Source organism: Chiroxiphia lanceolata, chromosome 6 (assembly GCF_009829145.1).
Source record: "Chiroxiphia lanceolata isolate bChiLan1 chromosome 6, bChiLan1.pri, whole genome shotgun sequence".
NCBI lineage: Eukaryota > Metazoa > Chordata > Aves > Passeriformes > Pipridae > Chiroxiphia > Chiroxiphia lanceolata.
The window spans coordinates 1450303-1464352 of record NC_045642.1 but is presented as its reverse complement, the minus strand read 5'-3'; the positions used below and the strand labels follow the sequence as shown (position 1 = coordinate 1464352).

Below are 14050 nucleotides of genomic sequence, written 5' to 3'. Positions count from 1 at the left end.
TACACAAACAACAGCCTAAAAGATCCCTACAACTAATTTGAAAAACCAAGTCGAAAATATTCCGGGACAGGTTTCGCGGTCGTGTTTATAGAAGGAGCACCAGCTTTGCCAATCAAGTTAATCAAGGTTTAAAAAAAAAAAAATAATAAAAAAAAAATAACTCACACAAGCCCTGTTCATCTCATTTTTCATACATGCAAAATGCAAACTGGATTCCTCGGCGGCAGAAGGCTGAGTCTGGTAAAATATCAATCACATGTCACTTTGCTCAGATAGCTCTGGCACCCTTCCTGTTCCGCAGACAAAACGGAATAACAGATTATTCCCAGGGCTTTATTTTGAAGAACAAGGTGTGAGGTTTTTCTATAGTAAATATTAAAGCTCTTCTATATATTACACTCACACCCTTCCACGGCTGCTTTAGGAGCTTCCTCCAAGCTGCTCAGCCTAAATAATTCAGGCTGCGCCGTGATTCCGTGTACGACACGTGTGGCTGCAAACTGTGCTGCCGGTGGGAATTCCAAGGGCAGGTGCCTCCCTGCCAGCTCCTCTCCATGCCATGGAGCTGTCGCTGCCATCCTATCCCTGGATCTGGATTTCCCTTCTCCTCTCTCCGGTACATCTCCCCCCAAAAAACTCTCCCTTCACTCTCTTTTCAGTAGGAACTGTGTCGGGATCCAAAGGCAACATGTTCCTACTCAACGAGCTCAAAAGTGGCTTTAAGGGAGAGAAAAAACAATGCAGGAAATTCAGGGATGGGCAAGGCATCCCTTATATATAACACTCCACTAATCATACTGAATTCTGACCCAAAATGCAACTTCAATGGCTTTTTTTGTTTCCTTTAAATAATCTTCACCTTATTTTCCCCACCTCAGAGTGTCCCTCCAAACTGCCTGTGCCCCACCTTAGTGTCCTAATCCTTGGCACTGCAGTTCCAGGTATGGACTCCGGGAGTTATCAACTCTGAGAGGAGTGCAGAGGACAGCCTGGATTTTAAAATTTAAATAACATGCATGTTTATAACCTCAACTTAAATTTAAAGGAGCCTTAAGCCCAAGCAGGTAAAACAAGGTTCTGTTAAAGAACAAGTTCACGTCGTATTTTTGAGGATTCATGTGTTCTGACTCATTCCCAGCTGAAATACCCTGACCAGAACTGCCTCTTCAGACTAGAACTGCAATTTGGATTATTTTCAGTTTTAAAATAAAGTTCTTCAGGCACTACCAGCTTTCCTCTGGAAACACCTTTTGTTTCTATGTGGTTTTGAAAGCAGTGGCACATCACTTCACCCTCAGCTGGGTTACAAGCTGCCCATGCAGCAGAACAGATCTCTGGGATTTCACGTTTCCTCCATCAAAGGTTTTGATTCCTCTTTCTATTCAGAGTTTAACAGACATTTCAAAAGAAAACAGACTTTCTACTTCTTTATTCTCACTTTCTGACCATCACTTGAAACACCAGAATTAAAACACCACACGGCCCCAGCTGAGGACAAATGTGACACGGGACAACTTATGCTGAGCATTTGTCCATTTGAGAGCTTCAGTCCCAACCCAGAACTCAAGTCAAGGAAAGATTTTACACAACTCTCACATTCCCCCTGGAATCCCTGGAACCAAACCCTCTCCTTCCCCTATGTCTGATAAACCACAATGCCACCCTGAACCCCGAGCAGAGCTTAAATCTGAAGCCAATTTTGCTGGATTTGAACTCAGAATTAAAAAAATCTAATTCCTTCCTGTGAGGGGGATGAGGCCCTGGCACAGGCTGCCCAGAGAAGCTGTGGTTGCCCCTGGATCCCTGGAAGTGTCCAAGGGTTGGACAGGGCTTGGAGCAACCTGGGCTAGTGGAAGGTGTCCCTGCCCATGGCAGAGGGTGGAAAAAGATGATTTTTAAGTCCTTTCCAAGCCAAATCATTCTGGCATGCTATGAATCACAGAATGAGTTGGGAACTTCTGAAATAAAAGTCCAGATGTGGCTTTAAAATAAACAATTCTTTTTTTCCTTCACAAAATGCAGCATCAATCACCACCACACTTACACTGTATATTCACACGTCTGCTGGTGACACGGTTATGACCGAGGTAGAACTGCCAAGCCTAACTAAACTTGCTTTAAACCTTTCCTCCCTCTCATTAATGCCAGAGACAGTATTTACAAATGAGTAACTCGCAAGGTAAGCGAAGAAGTTCCACTGGAAATGTCACAACTCGACTGGTTTCATGCGTGAGGTCAGTCCAAGGGATGGTGCTGACGCCTCAAAGGACAAAAAGTTCCTTCATTCCTAAGGTGGTGTTAGCAGAGAATCACTGAAATTTGGATCAAATTGGATAATTTAAGCCCAGGAAGTGGAGGGATTCAGTGTTGCCAGAAGTCCTAAGCAGAGCCAGAGGAGCATTTCTAGGGACCATCAGCCGGCACGGTGTTGCCAGCAAAAACCTGGGGAGAAAACTCTCAGGCAGGAGCTGGATGTTGTAACACGTTAAAATACCAGGAACCACAAGCCAAACGCAGGCAATTCAGCCACTCTACTCTCTCTGACAAGGAGAATCCCGCTCACTGGAACAGCGCTTCCAGGAGAGCCCATTTAACTCCCATTAGGAGCTGCCCCAGCTCTTTCATCCCTTCCCCACATCATTAGAGGTGCACTTAAACACACGGGTTTGCTCGTGCCCCGGGTTTGATCAGTCATGGCAACAAATATCACCTTTAAATAGACTGGACAGGGTTTGCAGCCCACGCTGGCAGTGATTTGGTTTATATCCACTCATTAAGGTGCATTAATGGACCCACACGTGCGTGACAGCCCTGGGCTGCTCCGAGAGGCAGCGATTAAACACACCCGGTTCGCACAGCCAGGGCCGGGAGGGGACACCTTCAATCTGCTGGGCCACATCAGCTCCAGCACACCAACACACTGCTTGGATTTTGTTCCATCTTGTACAGCCGGGAAGAAAAACGGGCTAAAAAAATCAGGACTGGTTTAAGAACAATGGCTGAGCCACACACCCGGTCCCCGGAGCTTCAGGTTGAATTTGGGGTGGGGGGTTTGAAAACACTTCCATTCTCACATCACTGCAGGTCACCATGGAGCCAGTGGGAACTCCAAAGGATAAACTATCGGATCCCTGGCAAAGGAGCCTAATTACAGCTCCCTTCTGGGGACCACAAAGCTTTTAAAGAGTTTTATGGAAATGGCAAGGGTGCCTCCAACTGGATTTTAAGGAAGGTCCCTGGAAGTCAGGGTGTGGCTTCAAAACATCCAGGTGTGGTGAGTACTGGGGAGAAGATTGCTACAAGTGCTACAGAAGCTGTTCTGCACAAATGATGTTCTGATACTTCAAAAACACCCCTCCCACCACCACCACCACCACCACCACCACGTGCTTCCTCCAACTTCAAGGAGAATATTCCTAACAGGACAAAAAAGGGCAAAACTTTTGAGGAACTCTTAGCACTGCCAAGTGGAGAAACAGAAACCAATCAGAATCACCCCCTTGATTATCAGCTACAGGATTTGAGAACATTAACTGCACACTGAGATGTTCAACACGTGCAGCAGAGGGATGGGGAAGGGAATGATCACACACATCCCAGGCACCCGCGCAGGAAAAGATGCAAATGGTTTGGAGCTCCAAGCTCCAAGGAGAGGGGTACAAGGAGAAAACATGTGAAGCCAGACCACAGCAAATGTGACCAGAGAGGCGATCCCAGAGGGATTCCTGAGCTGCATGAGCTGCCAGCTGAAGCAGAGCCAAAGTGGCAGCGGGAGCCGCTCGCAGCTACCGGGAGAACAGAGGAGGAACTGGTAGGAAGTTTCCAGGAGCTGCTGGAAGGTCCAAGCAAGCTGCAGCCAGCTCTGCTTTCCCAGGCTGTGCCCAGCGTGGAAGGGTAAACAGCTGATAAGTAGGAATGTGCTGCAGAGCCCCCCCAGCAGCCAGAACTCCCCTGCTATCCCACAGCCTCGGACCAAGGACGATTCCCAGTGCCCGTGCCCAGCACACACCTCCCCACAGCCAGTTTTCCTGCTGCCGGTCCAAATCTTGGGGGGATTTGAATCAAAGAGGATCTGACGTCGGACAACAGCTGCAAAAAACTCTGAGCTGGGGAGTCTGTGCCTCACATTGCAGTTACAATGCACAAGGAGATGATGTATCCACGCAGGATATCCCCAGATACCAGAATTCCAGCTATTTGTCACAGTAAAACATTTGAAGCCAGCAGCATCCTTTAAACTAAAATGACAGATAATATCCCATTTTAGAGCTCCAAAGCGAGATCCTCACTCCTCATTTCAATAACCAAGACAAACACTTTATTTAACAGCTGTATTAACAGGTAGAAATACACTTCTCTCTGGAAAGCCAGGCACACTTACAGTCCTAGCTTCTGCAGGATTTAAACTCTCAGTTAAAGGTGAATTCCTGTAAATAGGGGGGGAAATCCTCATTTCTTCCGAACAGAAACCAAGCACTAAGTCTGATCTTAAATTTACCCAAACACTTCTTTATATGCATATAAAGACTCCTCTGGGTCCATTCACAGCTTGCTTTGCTCAGCTGAGGGACTGCACAAGTTTTCATACAGCTCCACGAGTTTTCCAGCCTGACACATAGAAAATTGGAACCTCACTGTCCAAACCCATGATTTTAAGCATTGGAAGGGGCTGCCCAGGGAGGTGGTAGAGCCCCCATTCCTGGATGTGTCCAAGGAACAGCTGGACATGGCACTCACAGTGCTCTGGGCTGGGTGACAAGGTGAGCATCGGGCACAGGGTGGACTTGATGGTCTGGGAGGGCTTTTCCAACCTCAGTGATTCTGTGATCTCTGTGGGAAACTGCAAAGCTCTACGAGCTGGACTGAGATCTTGGGGGCAGCACCTGAAACCACTTTCCCCTTTCTTATTTTAATGTTTCATTTACACACAGCAGAAGCTGCTCCGAGAGGAACTGTCTGACCCCCCAAGGCCCCCGAGCACTGCTCTGTGCAGGGTTATTACAGCAAACTGGGTTTTAATCGTATTTAAGCAGTGAAAAGTCAGAAGTGCTGCTGCTGTGCTTTCCCCCTTTGCCCCTCCACGATCCACTTCTCCCCACTGCCTCCCATGGTTTCCTTGGAAACGTACGCAAGCTTAAATTGGATTGACATTCACTTAGTGGACAGATGGAGTTTGGAGCAGCCTGAAATTCAAGGCCGAGTCTTGGGATACGTCATGTTATCAACGCAAAGACCACCCCCTAAACCTCGTGGGAAGGTTAAGGATCCCCTAATTATTCCGTAAGAGCTCCAAGGTGGCACCTCAGGAGGGTCAGTGCCCACCCATTGTTCTGCCTGAAAGCACCGGCCGAGCACGCGACGAGTTGTGTCGGGAGGGAGGGAAGGATTTAATTTTCGTTAAGCACTGAGAAAACAGGGAAGTTCTTAAGCTCATTAGTGGTTTCAGGCAGCAGAAACTGCTGCAGATCACACGTGGGCTGAGCACAGACAGCGATGCTCCATCCGCACTGGAATTGAGCCACTCGCATCCCCAACTTCGTCCCTGGGCTGAAGTCATTCCTGACAACTGGTGCTGACCCCGAGAGGGGCAGGGTTTGTACCACGCCTTGACAGCCCCAGAGGTGCCAGGACTGCACCTCCAGCAAAGCTGATCATTTATTCTCAAGTGGGAATTATTCCCTGGCTCCTCTTCCACTATATGGGAAGAAACGGAAGCGGGAAGAAATGGAAATGGCTTTTTTTTGAAGGTTGGCTAAACAGTACCTTCCCAATCACACTGTCTAACAGGATCGGAAAGGATTCACCTCTTTCCAACCAAAACACAGGGAGGATGAAAAATCCCAAATAACCACATTCCTAGAGATCTTTGATATAATCCAGTACCTAAGAAAGGGAAAGATGGGATGACAGGGTTCTCACAGGGGACAAGGGGGGCAGCCAGCAGTTACTGCACATTCCCCCTCACCAGGTGCTTGGTTATTGCAGGTACCACCCCTGGGAATTAGGGATTTGCCAGAAAGTTGGGGTTGCCAGGACTTTTAAGGAATAAATCCCCAAAACACCTGGTTCACTTCTGCTGCTTGTGCAATCTGCTGAAATCTCAGGAATTCCCAGTTTGGGATTCACCTGTCCAAGTCAGGATTTCCATACCTGTTCTACCACGTGGCGTTTAGCCAGCATTTTAGGGAAATCTCCTTTTTCTCTGTCTACAAGTGATTGGAGCTGCCAAGTCCTTTTCCTTTAAAATTCCTGCTCACCTTGGAGAGAGCTCTGCACCTCCTTACTCTGAGCCACCTCCAGCCTTGAATCCTTCCACTGATTTTGGCTGAGCTGAACAAAGGAACAAACCCGAACACGTCTCTTGCCTTAATTTTTGAGGAGTTTTCCTTAATTAAAAATAAACCTCCTGCTGCCCCACTAGTTCCCTCCATGAGCCTGTGCCTTCCCACCTTCCTCCTCCTTCCAAACCTTCTGTGTTTATCAATATGTGATTATTGCAGCTTGTTCCCCACTGCCCCCAGGTGCTCTCTCCATCCTCCCTCCACAGACGCCTCCTCTCCACCCCGCTCAAATCCTGTTCTTTTTTTATGGAATTACCAACCCTAAGCCAGTGAGGATGCACTCAACTCACCCACTGCCCTAACACAGCAAGCATCCCAAAGTTATTCCAGGGATGTGGATCCTGCTCCATCCCAGGGGCTACGCTGGGTAACGAATTTCCCCGGCGAGGATCCAAGGATCGGGAATGCGAGGGTGCTCCCGGCTCCGGCAGCATCCGCCTGCTCCACAGCCACGCTCCCTCCAGCCTCCAGAGCTCAACTCAACCATCTTTTCCTCCCATCCCCGGGACTCCCCGTGTCCCTTCCCCGCTGCCAATGGAAGCCCGTTCCAGGTATTCTGCAGGCGCCGGGAGACACAATGAAGCCGAGCCGGCGGATAAAGCCGTGCTGCGGGAAGGCAGCCGGAGCTCCCGATTTCCCGAGCTTCCCACAGGCCACAGGCAGGAACAATAGAAGGCCAGGCACGGTGCAGGGAGGAAGCAATGCCCGGGATCTCGATGCTTCCCCAGCCACCGGGGTTTTATTTCAAGGATGATAATCCAGACACTGAAAAATCAGCTGCCAGCAAAGGGCCTTTATTCCAATTATTGCCAGAAAAACGCCTGCTTTTTGTTCCTAAGAGCATCGTAAATAATTTGAAATATTGAGATACGGGCAGCTGCTAAAAGCCAAGATCTTTCATTTAAAAAAAAAATAAAAAAAACCCCAGGCTGCTGAGCTGCAGAGTTTCAAAGCCGAGCATGAGGAAAAAACTGCTGGAAGAACAATGGGTGCCAGCGAGCGCTCCTGGGATGTGCCTCACAAAGGGGGAAAAAGCTAAAAAATCATCCTTGCCTTCAGTCACACCTTTGTTCAGGAGAACTGGGACACGAGGAATGCAGCACCCGGCAGCAGCATCTCATCCCTGAGCACGCCACGTCTCACACAGATCCCACCTGCGCCACGTGCCGCTTCCCAGAGCGCTTCCATCCACGGCAGAACGGTGCCCAGGGAATACAGCAGCAGGAAAATCCCACCTGGGCTGCACCACCCTCCTCTGGGAAGGGCAAGGAGAGACACAAGGCACACGGATCCCAACGCTCCTGTCACATGTGACAGCAAATCCCCCCCCCCCCCAAATTCCTGGGCTGCCCCAAAGGCACTGGGAGTTTTAAAGGGCACACAAACCAAACGATTCCAAGCAGCCCTCGACGAGCCTCAACCACGTACCCACCTATGATCTCAGGCAGAGCTTTTATAAAAAGGTGATAAAAGCAGCATTCCTGGCCGTGCCATGGGGGGAAAAAGCGCAGCGCTCCGGCCCTGAGCACGCCCGTGCTCCCCGGGAGCTGACACACGTCCCTCCCAGGGGAATAGGTGTTGATTTAGCTGCACACTCAGCTGGACTCCCCAGGGGGACTGCCCGGTGCCACTGGACTCACAGGCTGTTACACGGCTCATTCCCACATTTTTTTAATTTAAGGAAACGTTCGTGTCTTTCCCCATCCCCAAGAGCCCTCAGCACTGCCAAAAAGCACCACTCAGAAACCAGGTAAAAATCCTCGTGTTATTTTTGACCCACATGGGGTTAATAACCCCCCCCACACACACCCTGTATGCAGCATGTATACAATGTATTCCATGCACACAGATACCTGGCTGATGAAAGGGAAAACAGGCTGCTTTTTCCTCATTTTCAGCTGCTTTCCTGCAGAAGCAGAGCAGACCTGCTGTCCCCACCGAGGGGCTTCCACCGTGATTTAACTCAAACCAGAACTGTATAATTTCCAAAGGATAATACTGAGAGATCAGAGATTTTGCAAAGAGGTTCAGGTTCGGTTCCCTCAGTTGACTGCACTTCTTACACCCCACCAGCTCTCCATACCCTGATGTTACAAGAATTTCACCCACATGGCAAGAGAAAAAATAACATGGAACAGATCAGTTAAGCTCCAATGGCACAAATACTGTGGCCAAATACATTACTTTTAAATCAGATTTATGTTTATTTTTCTTAATGGCATCCTTGGGTTTCTCTCTTTAAGAACACCAGTCCCTCATTTTACTTTATGGCAAGATGAAGTTTTCCAGTGCCCTGTTCTTCTAACAGAAGGGGTTTTTTATTCTCACGCAATATCACTGTGACTCTACTTTTTCCTACTTTATTTATAATAAAGCTTCATGTTAAAATAGCAAATCTGAGCAGGAACTGGACAAAGGCCTATGGCATTGTCCCATACAACCACATTTCCTTCTGTCTTTTAAGGAATAAACCCAGTAGTATTACATTTAAGTGTGTTTTCCCTATTTAAAGAATATCAGGTGCCAGTACAAGTGCAAAAGAGGGTTAAATCGTGATGGTCTTGTTGGAGATAATTCATGCACTCAGAGCCAACGATCTGGCCATGAATTTTAATATTTTTTGCCATTAAAATCCATGTCTCTGGTGTGAATGGAAGAGGAGCTGCCATGCTGAACAGAGAGCATTGCTGAAGGACCCAAAGCCTCCAGTCCTCGTGCTGCAACACAGAGTACAAATCCTGAGCACCCTCCACAAAACACCCCTCTTTTCCCCCTCCCTTTAAACACAGTTTGCATCCAGAAGCTGCAACGTTTTCCAGCCTTTGCAATCGGGAGAAATAGCTGAAGACAGCCCAAATGTGCAGCTGCCAATATAACCTGCAGCTCCCCTCTGAGCTGCTGGAAACAGGAATGTAAATACACAGTGAGGTGAAGCAGGAGAGCAAAGCAGAGCCCTTTGGATGAGGGACATCCCCTGGGACCACCACGTGTCCCTCGCTGTCACACACCAGCCACCCCGGCCCCTGCCAGCCCACAGCTTGTGTCTGGAGCTATTTTAGGTTTATGACTTCTTTGGGGTGTTTATTTTTTGGTTTTTGTTTTGGTTTGGGGTGTTTTTTTTGTATTTCCCAGTTATCTGAACCGCTGCTTGTTTATTATTAATAACATGAGAGTTGTGACTTAATTGGTTCAGCTGGTCGGGCACAACGCCGGGCTGGTTCTGTTCCTGCTTCCATGGGGTGTATGGACGTGGTTAACTGAGATCCCAGAATCATTTAGGTTGGAAAAGACATTCCAAGACCAAATCCAACCTGTGACCCACCCCCACCTTGTCACCCAGCCCAGAGCACTGAGTGCCACATCCAGTCGTTCCAGGAATGGGGACTCCACCACCTCCCTGGGCAGCCCCTCCCACTGCCTGACAACCCTTTTCGTGACGAAATTCCTTCTGATGTCCAAATGGGGACAACCAACTGGGAGGTGGGGCAAAAAAAAGCCCCACACAGCTCCTTCTGGATGTGACATTTGCACATCTGGGCACACCTTCCTGTTTTTGCAGTGCCAGGTATCGTCATTCCCTCGTTTCCCTGCGATCCGAAGGCGATGCCAAGCAGCAAACGTGCCTTTGCCTCCCATTCCTAATTATTTTTCAATTGTTTACTTTGGACAGCTTTGCTGCTAAGGGCTTATTTTCAGTGCTGCAGCAGCATTAGGAAAGCATTTGCTGAAGAGTGGATTTCCCCCGAATCCCGGCCAGGTGCTCCCTAAATCGGATCTCCCCAGGCTGGACCAGCACACATGTCCCATGGAGCCCCCGAGTGACACACCGTCACAGCACACAAAATTAACCTGCAAAAACCTCAAACACAACAAGTTCCAACTCAACAGGAGGAAGAGCTTTCCATGGAGGGTGGCAAAACACTGGAACAGCTCCCAGGGAGGTTGTGGAGTCTCCCTCTCTGGAGACATCCCAAACCCACCTGGACGCGTTCCTGTGTCTCCTGCTCTAGGTGGGGATGATCTCCAGAGGTCCCTTCCAACCCTAACAAGTCCTGTGACATTGGTTAAAAAGGCAAATAAACACTAAGGCTGCTAGAGAGGAGACAGAAAGGTGATGGACATGACTGGCAGGAAAGACAGAGCACTGACATCAAACTGAACTATCGAGTTGGATGAGAAACCTCAGCGACCTCCAAAATAAGATTTCTGCTACAAGACCCAAAGTTGTGACTGTTTCCCCCCCAAACCCCGCATTTCTAAGTGGCATTTTATTGTCCTGTGCAACTGTCACCATCAACGCCCAGCAAACAGAGCATCTGGAAAGGATCCACCATTCCCAAAGTTCAGGGAATTATTTTCCCTCGCAGGTTTGCTGTTTCCCAGCTGGTTTTACACCTATCAGCGATGCTACACTTCCCTGCTCTGCTCCAGAAGAGCAGCTGGAAAGCTCTGTTGGAAATGCTGCACTGAATTCACGAGGAAAACAAACAGAAATCAATGTTTAAATCCAAAATGTCCCGGTAAACCAGACTAACACATGGTTTCCCATCGCCAGCAAATATTTAGACAGCTCCAGCTGAAGCCGGGGAAGGATTCAGGTAGCCAGGACATGCCAAACGTGAAGGATGGCTCGGGATGAATATGTGAGCAGGATATCTCTGCTAAAGCGATCAGCGGCGTGCTGGTATTTAAATCACATTAAGATTTCAAAAGCATCAGTCTATCACGCAGCTCGTGGCACTCCTTCCCGCAACCACGAGGATTGGAAGCCTTCAAACCAACCCCCTGCTCCCCCACCCTCCCCGAACACCAAAGATCCCCTCGGCGTGGAGCAAGCGCTCACTAATTGTGGCAAACTGATGGGCAGATCAATTAAGCAGGCGAGCGAAAGCCCGGCAGAGCCTCTCGCTTTGAGCCTCGCCTGCTCCTCACAATGATGACTTCAGATGGAGCACGAGGGGCAGCTGGATCCCTTAAAACAAAACGCAGCCACAACCTCCCTCAGATAAGCATTTCGTGGAAAGAGAGAGGGGAGGGGGAGAGGCGAACAGAACAGATCCCGAGCGCTCGTATTTTTTAAGTTTCCGCGGCTGCTCCCGGGGAGCAGAGGGGTCCCCGCGGCTCCCCGTGCCGGGTGTGGGGGTCCCCGCGCCGGGGCTGGCTCCGAGCAGAGCCCCGGGGAGCACTTGCTCGTCTTCCCGAGCTCTGCCCAGTCACATGTGCTGGCTCCTGCGCCTCGTAGAAGCAGCTGGAAAAGAGGGAGCCAACGGAGCTGCCTCCATTAGGAGCCACCGCTACACAAAAGGAGAAGAGGAAACAAGCCCTCGGCCACCGGGGCTGCCGGCAGGAAAGGAGAGGTGTCCAGGGCCACGGGGAGCGCACGGCAAGTGGGGAAAACCACGATGGAAACGAAAAACCCGCTCCGCTGAGCCCCGGAGAGAATCGGTGGCACCTGCCCGACAGGGACACGGGGCTCACGCGGCATCACCTCGGGAAAACACCGGGAACTCGACGGACTCACTCGCTCCACCACCAGCCACCCGCCCGAGGGGCTCACGGCCCCGCCCGGCCGCCGGGACCCCCAGAACCCCGACCCCCGCCGGGCCGTCCTGTGCCAACTCCCGGCCGGGCAGCGCCGGCTCTGCCCCGACACCGGCGGCGCCGCGGGCAGCGGCGGATCTCCCGGGGATCGGCCCCGCACCGGCGATGCCGGGGCGAGCAGCCCCCGGGGCCACGAGCCCCGCAAGTGCCGGTGTGTCCCCCCCCGCCGCCTTTGTGCTCCCCGAGCGGCCGGGGCGGGGGGCCCGGGGGTCTCGGCGGGGCCGCTCCGGCCTCGCACCGGCGGGACCGCGCGGGATAACGGCGGCCCGGCCCGGCCCGAGACCGCGGTGCCCTCCCGGCGCTCCCTCCCCGCCGCCGCCAGGGAAGTTCCCGGTGGCCCCGCGCCCCCCCCACCCCAAACCCCGGGGCGGCGGCGGCGGCACCTGCTCCCGGCCCGGCGGAGTTCCCGGAGGCGGAGGGACGACGCGGCGCCGCGTGGGGACTCACCGGGAAGCTGCCGCAGGCCCCGGGGGGAGAAATCCAGCGGCGGGAGCGCCGCGAGTCCCGGGCTCCGCGCCGCTGCTGCGTCAGCGCCGCCGCCTCCTCGGCTGCGGGATGGGGACGAGGCGCCGCCGCCGCCCGCCCCTGGCCGCGGGGCGTCGCGGAGCGGGCGGGCGGAGGCCGGAGCGGGCGGCGGAGGGGCCGGGAGGGGCAGAAGAGGGGGCGGAGGAGGGGGCGGAGAAGGGACCGGGGGCGCCGCCGCCGCCGCCGCCGCGAACTCCCCGCAAGCCGCGAGCGCCTCCGGCCTCCTTCCTGCTTCCTCGTCCGCAGCCAATCGCCGCGCGCCGCCCGCCGCTCGCCCCGCCAAGCCGCCCAATCAGCGCCGCCGCCCCGCGCCGCCGCCGCCCAATCAGCGCCGCGCCCGCCCCCGCCCCGCGCCCCCCCGGGCCGCCGCCCCCCCCAACCCCTCACGGAGCCCCTCAGCCCGCACCCCCCGCGCGGGGCTCGGGATCACCGGGACAACCGGGAACACCGGGAGAGCCGCGCACCCGGGGGCCCCCGACGGCCGCGGGTCCCTCGCAGGACGGGGACGTGAGGCGGCCCCGCGCGCTGTCAGGGACCAACCCCCCCCCTCCCGCCCCCCGGGACGCCCTCGCCCCTCCCGGGTGTGCCCGGACCATCCCGGGGGCAGCCGCGCTTAAACCGAGGCCCCGCATCCAAACTCCGGGGAAGTCGGGAGTGCCGGGGGTTCGGCGGGAGCCCCGCGGGAAGCTGCCAAGGAGGAGAGGCACGAGGCGCGGGGGGCCGGGCGCCCATCATTCCCACCCGGGGATGGGCACTGGAAAGGCCACGGGCCCCCCTTGGCTGTGGCTTCCCCCGAGCGGCCCCGTGATCCGGCACCGGGGAAATACCCCTTTGTGTTTTAGGGGGGAAAAAGCCAACAGGGAGTTCTCTGGTGTCCCAGAGGTTCCCCGCAGAGCCTGTCCGCGCCGGGACACGCCGTGTCCGTGGTCCCCGTGGTCTCACCAGGAGGTGTGACGTGACGGCGATCGTGTCTTCTTCACAACCAGAACGTCTGGAAATCGCCCTATTTTCCTAAAAAAAGGATTTAAAACCCTAAAGGAGACCTAAAAAGCCTCGAAGTTGTTCAATGTGTGTTTGGCAGCACTACAGCCCTCGCCACTGAAGCCCCTCCATCAGTTGCAGAATAGGGTTTTTCCATAGAGTCACGGAATCTCCTGAGTTGGATCGTGAGTCCCACTCCTGGCCCTGCACAGGACGGCTCCAGCATCCCACCATGTCCCTGAGAGCCTTGTACAAACTCGTCCTGAGCTTTGGCCGTGACCACTGCCGGGGGGAACCTATTCCAGAGTCCAGTTTGTCCTATTGCTTTTAAACCTGGGAAACCTCCAAGGAGGAACTGGCACACGGAACAAGAAACCCATGGGGCACCAGGAGCTAAATGCACACACAGTGAGGGTGAGATTCTGAGGGTCTGCTTGAAATCCAACTAAACTGCAGAAAACCCAGGAAGCTGAAATACTTCCTGCCTTATTCTGGTGGTCCTCGGTCCATCAGGATCTTGCAAACAGAGCAGGATCAACCATTGGTATGATTTTTGCAGGATCCAGATGTTACACAGGGAAAGACAGAGCGAAACTTCAGCT

At 52.9% G+C, this 14050-nt stretch overlaps 2 protein-coding genes across 2 annotated transcripts in view; both read right to left on the bottom strand.

Moving 5' to 3' along the window:
* BAHD1 (bromo adjacent homology domain containing 1) overlaps positions 1 to 12605 on the bottom strand; it is a 28573-nt gene extending 15968 nt beyond the window's left edge. Inside the window, exon 1 of the mRNA XM_032690890.1 lies at positions 12390 to 12605. The gene's annotated coding sequence lies outside the window, so the exon portion shown is untranslated. The remainder of the gene's footprint in view (positions 1 to 12389) is intronic.
* Positions 1 to 14050, bottom strand: part of LOC116787990 (deleted in malignant brain tumors 1 protein-like) — a 499349-nt gene that overhangs the window by 103463 nt on the left and 381836 nt on the right. The window lies entirely within an intron of this gene.